This window comes from Pteropus vampyrus, unplaced genomic scaffold (genome assembly GCF_000151845.1).
Source record: "Pteropus vampyrus isolate Shadow unplaced genomic scaffold, Pvam_2.0 Scaffold2, whole genome shotgun sequence".
In the NCBI taxonomy this organism is placed as follows: Eukaryota; Metazoa; Chordata; class Mammalia; order Chiroptera; family Pteropodidae; genus Pteropus; species Pteropus vampyrus.
In genome coordinates, this window is record NW_011888783.1 from 30,370,816 (window position 1) to 30,382,559 (window position 11,744).

The window sequence follows — 11,744 nt, forward strand, 5'->3', positions numbered from 1 at the left end:
CATAACTTCTTTTAATTTTTTTCATGTTGTTAATAAATGTTTTTCATCTCATGCCTCTTGGATTTTAGAATTTTCTTTTGAAATAAAAATTACACAGTCATAACAGCAATAAGTATTTTATCTTAATTATAAATTCTATTAGAATGTATTCATCAATTTTGCTTGGAATTCTCTGGCTTCAGTGTTTTATTATTATTATTTTTTTGACATTCAATGGTACAATTACTTTATTCAAAAATAGTTTCTAGATATATGTGGATGATATAATTTCTGAGTTTGCAAATCTGAAAAGTCTTCATTCATATTTAAAGTTAGGTATGTTGGTTATAAAAATATGGTTTTAAAAGTATTTTTTTCATAATTTCATAGCCATTATTTTAATAATCTTTGAGAAGAATATTTCGAATTTTAGAAGAGGCAACCACTGAGAAAAGAGTAAATGCGAACTAAAGTAAAGAAATCATTCAAAAGCTAAATTCCTGAGAGAACTAGGACAGAAATAGATCAAATGAACATGTATAGGGAATAGTCATAAAAGTTACCATGTAGCAACTTCTGGGAGGTAGGAAAAAAAGAGAATAAATATAGCCAAAGAGAAATTTTAAAATAAAGAGAAAGAAGCAAAAGGTGATTACATTGGAAAATAATCTTTCAAGCTTTGTGCTGGAGATATAGATTTATGAATGATTAGTATTTAGAATCAAAATTTAAGATGATAATTGAAGCCATGGATATGAAACAAGGTATGGGCAATATATATATATATATAGAGAGAGAGAGAGAGAGAGAGAGAGAATGAAACGAAAAGTTGCAAAAGCAAAGTTTCATTTACATAAAGAGATAGAGTGAATATTCAAAACAAGTTTGAGAATTCAGTTTATTTTTGTTGTTGTTGTTTGTTTTTACTATAGGAATGGACATACTGTAGTGAATGGTGTTATAGGTGAATGGTTCACTACTCCAACTTTCCTTCTTGTACGAATATTTCTGAATTAAAAAATATTAACAATATTTATGTTTTACAATTTTATTGGCCTAAATAACTAATATGAGACTAATGAAATAAGAAGAAAAGGTAAGCGCAAAAGGAAAGTATTATAGAAATATACTATACTAATTAATGTAAGATGTTAATAAAAGAAGAAATGTGTGTGAGGGTAGAGGAAATATATGAGAATTCTATCTTCTTGATATTTCTGTTAATATAAAACTTCTAAAAAGAAATCTACTATAAAATATAGCAAAAAATGCAAAGAAAACTTAAAATATAATAATAGAGGTAAAGCTAAATTCATCAATAATCACAATCAAATTGTATGTGTTATATTTCTTTAAGAAGCAATTTTCATTTGAATTAAAAAGGTAAATATTACATAAAATTAACAGTTTTAAAATAATAGAATGCCAAAAGTGATACTAGGTGATGCTAACTAAAATTTTAGAGATGTAGCAATACTAACATTAGACTATATATTTCTCAATACACAATACTTTAAGTGGGTTAAAAGAGGATAAAAAGAGTTTTTTTTTTAAATTTAATTTTATTATTATTTATGCCTACAGTACCTGGTCATCCTGGGTGGTCTCCCATCCAAGAAATAACTAGGCCCAACTCTGCTTAGCAGAGATTAGACATCAGGCTTGTTCAGGATGGCACAGCCGTAGACTATGGACTATGGCTCCACTGGGGTGTGAACCCAGGACCTTCTGTGTGTAAAGCAGACATGCTAACCACTACACTATGGAACCACATCCTAAAAGGAGATATTTAATAATAATAAATGTGTACTAGAAACATAATAATTATAAATATTTACATACCTAATAAAAATAACATAAAATATAAAAATAAACTTTTCGATATACTCATATACTCATTTGTTTCTAATTTTTTGTCATATGTATTATTTATTTTTGGATTTTACCATAAATGTGTCTATTCTTAGTTTTTCAAAGATTGCTTTATTTGATCATTTTTTAGTTTTGTATTATTTTCTTCTCTTTTCAGATAGTCTTTGGTTTACCTTATATCTTCCTGAATCAATACCTTAGTTTATTAATTTTTAGGCTTTCCTGATATTTAATATATATGTTTTCCTCCAAAAAACAGTAGCGGCATTCCACAAGATTTGATATGATGTGTGTCTATTTTCTTCAGTTTTAAATAGTTGTGTTCCATTTAACTCATAAATCTTTTGAGTATGTGTTTAATTTTCCAGATATAAGTTTTAAAATAATAACTGTTTATTAATTTATTTAAAAATAAGATTGGGTACATATTATATGCCAAGTCTTCTAGGTCTTTGGAGTACATCAATAAGAAAAATAGACAAATTTCCCTGATTTTTTAAACCTTATATTTTAGTATATTTAGTATATTTTCTTATAGTTGACTTCCAATTTAATTCTTGTCACATAACGAGGTCTATATAATATTCTTTTTTAAAAATAATTAAATTGAAATTTTCCACATAGCCTATTTTAAGTTTAACTTTTCTATGGGTTTCACATTACCTTGAAAAAAATGTGTGTTTTCTGCTTCTTTGGTACAATGTTGGGAATGAATTAACTATGTTATTTGAATATTCTATATGTTATGAACTAATTTTGTCTGCTTGATCTAGATGGTCCTGAGGAAGATATATATATAAAATTTACTTATCAATGTTATGGAAGATGATCTAAAAAATATAATCTGAGGGAAGAACTAAAGAGAGGGAAAAGTAAGGAAAAGGGAAACTGAGGGAGGAAATATAAACTGATGCTAATTTATATATTACCAAGATCTATATTTCTTCATGACAAGACTCAAAGAGAAACAGCTTAATAGATATGTCTGCTCATTATTCAAAAATTTTCCTGAGTAACCACAATTTAGAGTAGCTGATGAGTGAGTACATGTTATGGATTGAATTGTGTTCCCTCAAAATTCTTATGTTGAAGCCCCGATACCCAATGTGATTGTATTTGAAGAAAGGGCCTTTAAGAAAGTAAAGTTAAATGAGGTCAAGAGGGTGATGCTCTATCCTTATAAGAAGAGGAAGAGACATCAGGAAGGTGTGTACATGGAAAAAAAGCCATGTGAGAACACAGAAAGAAGACAGCTATCTGCAAACAAAGGAGACAAGTCTCAGAAGAAATCAAACCCGCTGAAACCATGATCTTGGACTTCCAGCCTATGGGACTGTGAGAAAATAAATAATTGTTGTTTAAGTCACCCAATCTATGGTATTCTGTTATGGCAGCTCTAGCAGACTAATATAGTAAAGGGAGGAATCTTCCAGGCTCCTGACTATTTCTTTAATCTATGGGTTAAAGTTCATACATTTAGGCAATTATTTTTCTGTACATGATTTTATCATCCTTCAGACAAAAGCTCAGGATGTCATACCCATGCTTTTTGGTATAGTTTCAAGTCTAGAAATGTCATTAGAGCTGGAAACTCCCAGATTTGTAGCTGGTTAGTTGAGATATGTAGGTAGCCAAAAGTGGGTGACTGGGACTTCCAGTGCAAATGAATATTTGGCATTGCATATGGAAATGCGTTATAAGAAGTGAGTCATACTATAAATCTGAGGATATCTTTAAGATTGTGTTCTATATAATAGGACAAGTGGGGAAGTTAATACCTGAACTCAGAGGACCTTCTTAACTGGGAGTCTCATATATGAACATCTTATTATTTTCATTTTACTTAAATGAACTTATTTCACAATTAGATGTATGATAAACTCTATGGACTATCTAGTTTAACACTTTCATTTTAAGAGCAAGAAAACTCAGGTTTTGCTTTATTTGTTGATACTAAGGAGTTTATCTAATTTGCTTAGCCTTGGAATTTGGTCCTTAACTCATTGTAAAATGTAAGAACTTCCCATTATTTTGTGCTTATATTCTGTGAGGATATGCCAATAAAAGACAACACAAGAGGTAGCATGAGAAGCTAGAAGGTTTTAAATGGCACATAAGTTGAGCTATTTACTTTTGTCTCCCTAATATGGTATCTAATATAACAGAACTTGAGAACAATCAATTGTTCAGTAAAAAAAGGAAAGATGTGATGTTGACTTCAAAGTTAGCAGATGAAACCAATCATTTCCTTACACTGAAAATTATAAAAGGTCAGTTACCAGAGTGAAAAAGATCAGCTGAAACTTACCTTTAGTGTAGCAATGCTTTAATTGGCATTGGATAATGAGATTAATAAACTTGCCTTACTGGATATCTTCTGTCTTTTATTTTTCCATAAGGGCATATTAAATTCTAATATGTTTTAATTAAGAGAAAAGAATATGATTGTTTGAAAAACATAGAAATCAGAAAGAATAAAATGATTATGAAAAAATCATTGCAAATTGAAACTAGAAAAATACACCTATGATTTTATGTATCTAGGTTAACAAAAATGTGAGCGTATGATGCAATTTTGGAGACATTATCTTTAAAATAAAAGTAATCAACGGCATATAATGTATATTAAGTGTACGAAAATATAACAGGAGCAAAAAAACAACAAAAAAAAACCACTCAGATTTTGTTCTTTATTGCCATTGCAAATAGAAGCAAACATTACTGTTTCCTGGTTTGATGTGGAGAGAATAGGTGATAGCTTGCAATTCGTCTAGAATCGCTCATATGCAATCAGTAGACACGATGCCTTATGTGACAGCTCTTCATTTAGTTTAATTTACTGTAGCTCACATGTATTAATATCCAAGTAATCTCCCTTGTGTCCCATTTCTGGCAGTGTGTGTATCTCATTTTCTCTATATGGGATTCCCTTGTGAAATATTTGGGAACTCTATCATGGAAAGCATGAGGAAGGAAAGGATGCTGCTTGGAGGAGTAGATTTTTATATGGTCGACTAGGTAATTTGTTACTCAAAAGGTGATAAAAATGTAGTTTGGATAAATTGTTTCAACATTTATTGCAAAATTTAAAATAGCATATTATGTCGAAAATAAGACCATCAAATGTACATAATACCATTTGTTTTTCTTTCCTTTTATTTGTATTTTATTCCTAGACTCCACAAATATTTATTAAGTTCACACTATGTATTTGTATACCATATACTATATTCATACACCACAGTGCCATATGTTTTAGAGATCCAAAACAGATTGTAAGATACTTCATTTTCACCAGTAGAATAAATAGATATCTCCCACTAAAAACTATGAATGCTTGATAAACTATAAAGAATTGTCTATTTATGTTAGGATGGCTTATGGATTTTTATTCTATACAATAGATTGTATTCTATTAATATTATTACTCATTTTTAATGCTTAATTTATATCAGACTTGTTCAGTAGGGCCCTCTTAAATTTGGCTCTGTGTCATTTTGGTTTGTCCTCATCACTCTTTGAATACTTACTTAATGAAGACAGTACAAGGCAATTCAGGCTTATTTACTAATTTTCATATTCCATCTATGAAGTAAGCTTTATCTCCAAAAATGCCTCATGACTTTTAGTGGAAAATGGTATTTAGAAACCAAGATCGGGATGTTTGGTTTGCTCATTGCTGCTTGTGTCATTGCTTCTAGGCCCTCTTAGAGAAAGGGAATATGACATATATAATATCGTTTTTGCATCTATCCATTTATTTTTCTCTTTTGTAAAAATGATGAATTCATACTGTTTCAAATTCACAAAAATGAGAAACTGGGCTTCGAATATTGTCAATGTTTACTCATTTGCTCAAGCCTAGAGCACACAGAAAGTAGTTTCAAAATCACCAATTCGTATTACCATAAAAATGAATTTCATATTTGTTTACTGTTGTATTTTTGTGGAATACATAAATCTTAATAATTCAGTTCAATTCCTTTTTCCAAAAACAAACATCATGAAAGCCCTATCCCATCAAGATACAGAACATTTTTATTAACTCACAGAGTTTTCTCAACTTTCTTTCTAGTTCTATCATTCCAAGTTACTTTTCTGATTTTTTTTTTCATATGTATACCACAATCTGTTTATACAGTCTCCTGTTGGTGGCATTTTAATTATTTCTAGTGTTTGGTTATTATGAACAAAGCTTCTACAACTATTCTTGTACAAAACTTTTTGAGAGTATGCATTTTCATTTCTCTTGGATAGATATCAAGAAGCAGAATTATTTAGATTTTGCAATAAGTATATATTTAATTTTATAAGAAACTGCCAAACATGTTTTGTAACTTTTTCTTCCAATTTACATTCCCCATTATCAATGTATAAGCATTCCGATTGCCTCACACCCTTGCTTACATTTGGTGTTCTCAATCTTTGTAACTTTTATCTATTATAAATAATGATATAGGATCTCATTATTTTTACATTTTTTGCTTTCCTGATTTACTAACAATGATAATTACTTTTTTATATACTTATTGTCCATGTGCACTTGAAGACTTGCATTCTGATTTTTCTGATGGAGTGTTTCATAAATGTCAATAAAGTCAAGATGGTTGGCTGTATTTTTCAGCTTCTATATCTTTGTTAATTTTCTATCTACATATTTATTATTTTTGATAGAGAAGAGTTGACACCTCTATGAATGATTATGGATTTATGTATTTCTCTTATCAGTAATATCAGATTTTGCTCCTCAAGTTTTGAAACTCTATGGTTAACTACATATACAGTCTGTACTGTTACGTGTTTTTTGGTCATGTCATTTTTTTGTCATTAAGTAAAGTCCCTATTTATCCTGATAATATTATTTTAGAGGTCTATTTTGTCTGATATTAAAACAGCCTTTCCAGCTTTCTTTGATTAGTATTTGCAGGTATATCGCTTTCCATTCCATTACTTTTACCTTGTCTAGATCAATATATTTAAAATGGTTTTGTTTTTTGTAGGCAGTTTATGGTTGAGTCTTTGTAAGTCCAATATGAGAATTTCTACCTTTTAATTGATATTTAATTTTGTACACACAAATATAATTATTATTATGTTTGCATTTCAATCTACATTGTGTATTTTTTAGTTTGTTTTCTCAATTTTTAGTTTTTTATTATCCTTTTTCTGTTCTAATTTGGAATATTTTAATACTTGGTAAAATTTTGTTAAAATTTATCTATGGTTATTTGGCTATATCTCTCTGTACCATTTTTGTTGTTTTCTCTAGATATTTCTATATACATAAATCATGTTTCATGGTTTATTTGGAATTAGTAGTTTACCACTTCACATAAAATGTAGACAATTATGCAGATCACTCTACCTTCTTCCTTTTATGTTATAGTTGCCATATATATTAGATCTACATATATTGGAAACCCATAAAATAATTTTATAAGTTTTGTTTCGACAGTCATATATCCTAAATAATTAATGGAGAAAAATGTTGTTAATTTTACACAGATATTAACCATTTCTCTTGTTTTTCCTTTATTCTTGAAGTCGTAAGTTTCTTTCTAGTATCGTTTTTTTTTTCAGATTGAAGAATTTTATTAGTTACTTTACAGAGATCCCTTGGTAAGAAATTCATTTAATTTTCCTTCATTAGGATGACTTAATTTCATCATCACTGATGAATGTTACTTTTACTGGATACAAAATATTGTACTAACAGTTCTTTCAGTACTTTAAATATAGCATTCCATTGTCTTCTTGTCTGTGTGGTTTCCGATGAGAAATTCACAGTAATTTAAAAACGTGTAAACCTTTAACATGCCATTTTTCTCTGATTGCTTTCAAGTTTTGTTTTTTTTTTTAAATCTTTGGTTTTCAGTATTTTGACTATGATGTCAAAACACATGGTTTTCCTTGAGTTTATTCTATTTAGATTTGATGAGTTTGCTAGATTTGTAAATTTTTGCCTTTCATCAAATTTGTAGTTTTTGTTACCATTTTACCAAATATGCTTTCTAAACTGATCTCTTTTCTTTCCTTCTGAGACAAATATACATCTTTTGATATTGCCACACGAGTTTCTGAGACTTTATATACTTTAAAGGAAGATATTATATTTTTCAGTACATTTTCATTTTTTCATACAGTTTTTATTTTACTGCTGAGTACTTCTACCTTTCCATTTCAAGAGTGTTTACCTTTACCTGAAGGAACATTTGGGCCACTTGGGAATTGAAATTAATTATTTTTTCCCTTTGCAATTTGTCATATTTCCCTGGTTACTTATATGCCAAGGAATTTTGGACTTATCTTGAAAATTTTTAAACTACATTGTGAGTTTATTCCTTCTATTATCTTCTGGAGGTTGTAATTTTTGTTTGTTTTAACATTCAATCAATTTGGTTGGGTTTAGACCTTGAGTCTTTGTCACCTTCTGTGGCTGTTGATTCTAATGTCACTTCAGTTTTCATAGCCTCTCTTTAATGTCTTGATACATAATCTTTTTTTTGTAATAAGTGATTATTATGATAGATATTTTAGTTAAGGTTTTATTTTTTCAGAGTATTTGTATAAATTTATAAAAATAACATCAAAATATCTGAAATAATTGAGGATTATTTTTAAATTTTTATATTTGATTTGAGTTGAAAATTAGGTAATGACATATAATATTTTTAATCTGTAAAATATAGTGTTCATATAATAACACACAGATGATATAAGTAATTTTGGATTAGTTAAAATAAGTGGATTAGTATTGTTCATAGACCTCTAGTATTCTGCACTTTAATTATTAGACAGCTTTGCCCACCCACAGAGAAAGGGCCACTATCCTTGGGTCTAATGGTTAATCTAACAAAAATTAGACTCTCAACCTCATAACAAAGATTTGTTTAAAGCATAAAGCATTTCCATAAACAGTAAGAAAAGTAAGAAAAGTCTAGAAAATATTATAAAGATGCATATTTTAAGTAATTTTTCATTAGATAAAAGAGATAAACTGGCTTTGTTTTAAAACATAATGGATCAATGATTAAACTTAGGAAATCTGAATTCTAGATCTATCTATGCCACTTACCTGAAATATGTTCCCAGAACAATCACTTAGATATTTCAACTCATTCTTTAAAATAGGGATAATAATACATTTTCTCTCTTCCTCACAGAGTGAGTTATTGTGAGAGTCAAATCAAATACTTAAAAATTTTATACTTAAAAGTGCTTTTTAAACCAACCAAGCAATATATAAAACTTATTTTTATATGTAGATAGTCTTTTTTTAACATATTTTTTATATTGTGTTCTTTTGATATCTTTTTAGGTGATTTTATATTTTCTATTCTGTTTTCCTTTGTTTCAGTTTCATAAGGAATAGGATATTCAAAGGCTTGTCATATTGCAGAGTTACATTATTAGAAAATAAGTATGATGTAAAAATGCAATAATCAAACAGGAAGCAAGCAAAAATAGCTGTTGCCCTAGACTATACAGTTCCCATCTTTGTTGATGAAGATTTTATCTATTATGTACTTATGAAAAAACCTTATTCACTTCTGTCGTAGATTGAAAAACAGTCACATATTGTCACATTTCATCAAAAGATGTGTTCTACTCTCCAATCCTTTCAATCTTTTCTAGCTTTGTCCAATATAATTTGGAAATCACATTGTATGAATTACCAAGCCTAGTTCTCAAGTGTTTTTGCAGCTGTTTTCACCCTTTTGAAATGCTACCTTATGGCTGCCATGTAAAAAAAAGCTATTCTAGCCTAGAGAATGGGAGGCCACATGCAAGAAAACTGAACAAGAACCAACTTCCAGATTAGTTAGTGAGGTTATCTTCAACATTCCATCCCAGTTGTGTCATATTGATAGCAAATCCAGCAGAGAAACTCTGCAGCTAACCTTCAGATTACTGAGGAATAATAAGTTATTAATGTTTTAAGCCACTAAATATTGAGGTATTCTGTTACACAATAGATAACTGATAAACATTTCTAGGAGTAGGTAACACTTTGTCAATATCTTACTATTTTTCCCCTATCTGTTTATAATTTCGACCACATTCTGATTAATACAAAACCTTTGTGAGTACTAAAATAAAATTTTGACAGTGCTCAGTTCATTGTTGGTTCTCAGTTAAGTGATGCAAATTAGTAATTGAATAATCATCAGCAGTAGATGTTCAATTCTGTGTATATATTTTTCAGTTTGTGACCTGCTGATAAAATAACTATTTCTATTTCCCCATTCAAGAGGAATAAGAGTTATTGTGGGAGTATACATTTTTGTTCCAAGTGAAAGATTTTTGTTCTGTGTACCCTCTATATAGTTCTCTGGTCTTAATCTTGTTAGAGATTGTATTCTGTCTTTACTTTTATAGATTTCTCCATACAACCAAAGCATTTTTTTAGATTAAGTATCTAATTGTAATGTTAGTTATGTAACATCACAGATGTTTAGAGTGAGAAAAGTTGAATTAAATAAGAAGCAATACTTTAAATTAGGGGAAATTTGTCTACAGCCATACCTCCCTCAACAAACCCGATCCCATCAGATCTTGGAAGCTAAGCAGGGTAGGGCCTGGTTAGTACTTGGATGGGAGATAACCTAGGAAGACCAGGTGCTATAGGCATAAAAAATAAAAAATAAGGGATTGTAAACTGACAAGGTCCTTGCAATCTGTGAGGTCAACCAAGAGTTGCCTTGTCTAAAAAAAAAAAATGAATAAAATACAAATAAATTAGGAAAAATCTTGAAAATCTAAATACAGATTTATTGGTATTATTGTTGTATTTAGATTCCATATTATTATAATAATTACTATTTATAAAAAAGATAAAAGATTATAGGAAAATATTTCTGTGTTTTTTTAAGAGATATCTTAGAATGGGTTAGTAGATATAATTTTCAAGGAATAATTCTTGAATGAGTTTTGAAACTAATCCCCATAAGTAGATATATTCGGAATAATGTTGCATCTAGAATGTTGTATAGTTGGACTCATACAATATGTAGCCTTTTCAGATTGGCTTCTTTCACTTAGAAATATATGTTTAAGTTTATTTCATATGTTTGCATGGCTTAAAGCTTATTTTTTTTAGCACTAAATAATATACCATTGTCTGGATGTACCATATTTATCCATTCACCTTCTAAAGGGCATCTTGGTTGCTTTCAAGTTTTGGCAATTCTAAGCAAAGCTGCTGTAAACATCTGCGGGTTTTCATGTGGATGTAAGTTTTTAACTTATTTTGGGTAAATAAATACCAAGGAATGTTATTGCTACATTATACAGTAAGGGTAGGTTTAGTTTTGTAAGAAACCTACAAACTGTCTTCTAGAGTGACTGTAACAGTTTGTGTTCCCACTGGCAATGAGTAAGTTCCTCTTGCTCCACATTCTTGCCAGCATTTGATGTTATCAGTGTTTTGGTTTTGGCCATTCTAACAGGCATATAGTGAGTGGTATCTCACTCTTATTTTAACTTGCATTTCCCTGATAACATATGAGGTGGAGCATCTTTTCAAATGCTTATTTGTCATTTCATCTATTCTTTGGTGAGGTGTTTTTCAAGGTCTTTGGCTTATTTTTAAATTAGGTTGTTTGTTTTCTTATTGATGAGTTTTAAGTGTTCTTTGTGTATTTTCGATAACAATCCTTTATTATATGTGTCTTTTACAAATATTTCTCTTAACCTGTGGCTGGTCTTTTCATTCCTTTGACAAGGTCTTACACAGAGCAGTTTTTAATTTTAATGAATGTCAGCTTATAAATTATTTCTCTCATGGATTGTGTTTTTGGTGTTGTATCTAAAATGTCATCACCATACCCAAGGTCCTCAAGGTTTTCTTCTGTTATTTTGTAGAAGTTTTATAATTTTGTGTTTTAAATTTA

The 11,744-nt window shown here is 29.4% G+C and overlaps 1 long non-coding RNA gene and 1 pseudogene across 1 annotated transcript in view; both read left to right on the plus strand.

The window, feature by feature from the left end:
* LOC111739019 overlaps positions 1-11,744 on the plus strand; it is a 134,634-nt gene that overhangs the window by 102,931 nt on the left and 19,959 nt on the right. The window lies entirely within an intron of this gene.
* Positions 10,364-10,482, plus strand: LOC111739933 (annotated as a pseudogene).